The sequence below is a fragment of the Periplaneta americana genome, chromosome 12 (genome assembly GCF_040183065.1).
Source record: "Periplaneta americana isolate PAMFEO1 chromosome 12, P.americana_PAMFEO1_priV1, whole genome shotgun sequence".
Classification (NCBI taxonomy): Eukaryota; Metazoa; Arthropoda; class Insecta; order Blattodea; family Blattidae; genus Periplaneta; species Periplaneta americana.
In genome coordinates, this window is record NC_091128.1 from 162,036,018 (window position 1) to 162,038,743 (window position 2,726).

A 2,726-nucleotide genomic window follows, 5' to 3' on the forward strand; every position below is an offset into this window, starting at 1 on the left:
TTCAAGTAACTAAAAACATTTTTTTCTGTAGATCACCAGCTCTAAGTAATGAACATTGAAGGTAATCTTCAAAAACAATCTCTGTTAAAAAGTAGATATTATTTAGTTCAATGAAGAAATCAAAATAATGGTTTCTATAGTACAAAACATGTACAAGCTCACATAAATATTAGTAAAGAGCTTATTTCAAAATTCAAAACAAACAAGGCTCTGGGGACCAAGTCACAGTGGTATAACTGTTCCACCAAAATGGAGAAAATGCCATTTCAGCATGCATGAGTCCCCTAATTGATGAAGAGGGAATATGGTCGATGGAGTTGTCTGATAATCCTCTTAGATAGGTCAGATCATATGGACCCGCTAACCAATGACAGGTGTGGTCCTCCAAACAGTTTGGGAGCTGTGTGTGTAGGTATAACTGCCATAACATAAAACTATGGTGCCTACATTAAAACATAAATACTTTTTTGCTACATTACTCTCCCATTTTGGAAAGCAAGAGAGCCAAGAACTTAGCATTAGTTAACAACAACATGGTATTAAGATATCCACAATTTAATCTTCATTTCAGATTAGGATATCAAAGAAAAAGCCCCACTATCCCAACGTCTTCTTCATACAACACGACAAACCTTCTATATCAAAACTAGAAAATCATAGTAGACCAACTCTTGTGTTCGAATATGACCATTGACAATGACAGCTCCTCGTAAATGTGTTGGTTTAAAGCAGCGTTTTGACGAAACAGGCTGTACACTTCCACCGGTCCATCAGCATCTCTTTGTATCTGTGAATTTCTTTCAACATTACTAATATGACTTTTATTCCAAGCACAATTAAAGAAATCTTTGGCAGTATTAACAATCATAAGGCAGGACGCCACACATTCTACAGTTTTTTCATCATTCCTCCCACATCATTCATGGCACCTTTGCCATGAGAAATGGCAAAGAAATGTCACTTCCAAATGAGCAGAAAGTCATCCATGAAGAAAATTAAATTACACAAATTGTACTTGTCCTTAAATTGCACGGCACAACCATTCTGAGAAACTTTTACAACTTTCAGTTCCTTTAATTCTTCTTTGAGACATTTAATTTTTTTCTTTAGGAGAGACATAAACAGATAGTAATTATCGTGTAATAGGCGTTTTGGAGTATCAGGGGAGATGACATTTTTATTTAATTAAGGTTTATTTTCTTTTATATATTAAAAGTTATTAAACCAGCAAGTTTATCCACCCTGGTCGTGATTTGGGTTGCCTATTTAAATAATGTGGACGGCATTCCTGGGACATGGAAACAAACCTTGATCCTCCTTTTTATAATGGTGAGGAGAAGGATGAAAGGGAAGAAGAGGCAGCAACGGCAGAAATAGCAGCAGTAGCAGCAGTCACTGCTGTTATCAAGACATTCTTGTCATTAAACAATGTGATATTTGTAATGGAATATTAACCATCTTCTTCTCAGACACACTGGAATAAAACACCAACTATATTGTAAATAATACCAGAAACAACACTCAGTTGTTGAAGTGGCAAGCCGTTTCCTTAACAATCAGTGCTGTGAAGAAATTTTTCACTTTCCTACTACACATCTGGTCAATACATACTGATAACTGGTAGTGGCAGCCATTATAATTTCACAGTAATAGACATATACTTAAAAAGATGAATTCGTAGTTTATTAATTCACAATTATAGTTAATTTGAATAAAGTCATATGAAACGTGAAATGAACACAACTTTACAATACCAGTATGAAAAAAAAAAAAAAAAAAACTTCAACGAAAAACTGCTATTTTTAATATCACCACACAAAGTTTCACAGTTTTACATTACAGCCCCTCTGAAAAAGGAGGAAGGAAAGGTGAGGGAAAGATAAAAAGAGAGAAAAGTCAATGTAATCACTGCATGACTTCCTCCACATGATCTAATTGCTGGGCTAACATAGTTGAGGCTCTTAGAAGCTACGTTTCCCTAGCTATATTACTGAACTAGTATTGAAATTATCATGTTCACAAACTGAGACCCTTTATCAATGCATGCTGCCCACAGACGTGATCTATGCCAGCATTTTTCAAACTTTCCTAAAATAACCACTCACAGTTCTGTTTACGGACCCCTTCTATATTATCTATACACTTTCCAGACTCAATCTTTATAAACGCTCGTGTAACTACTCTGAATTATTTGTAATAAAATACATAATTTTTAAATGGCAAAATTACACGATATTTACAGGGTGATTCAGGAATAGTAGTAAATATTTTAGAGGGTAGTAGTATGGCCTATTCTGAGTAAAAAGTTCATATAAATATGTGTCCAATTTTCAATGGATGTGGAGAGACAGCTGATTGAATGTTATGCATAACAAGTGTTACAATTGGCAAGAAGGAAAGACAAATGACTTAATGATTACATTTGTTTCAACAGTTCAATGCACTTTTCCGCTCTACTGACAACAGTATTATGCCTAACATTCAAACAGCTGTATCTTCACACCCATTGAGAATTGGACATATGTTTATATTAACGCTTTTACTCAGAATAGTCTATACTACCACCCACTAAAATATTTACTATTCCTCCTGAATCACCCTGTATATTTAATATTTCAGCACCTATAGCTATAAAATTTGTTACAATATGAGAACTATTATATTTCTTACTTCCTGTTATGTTCCCAAAAATATTACTTCTTTCGAAATGCTTTATAATACGTTCG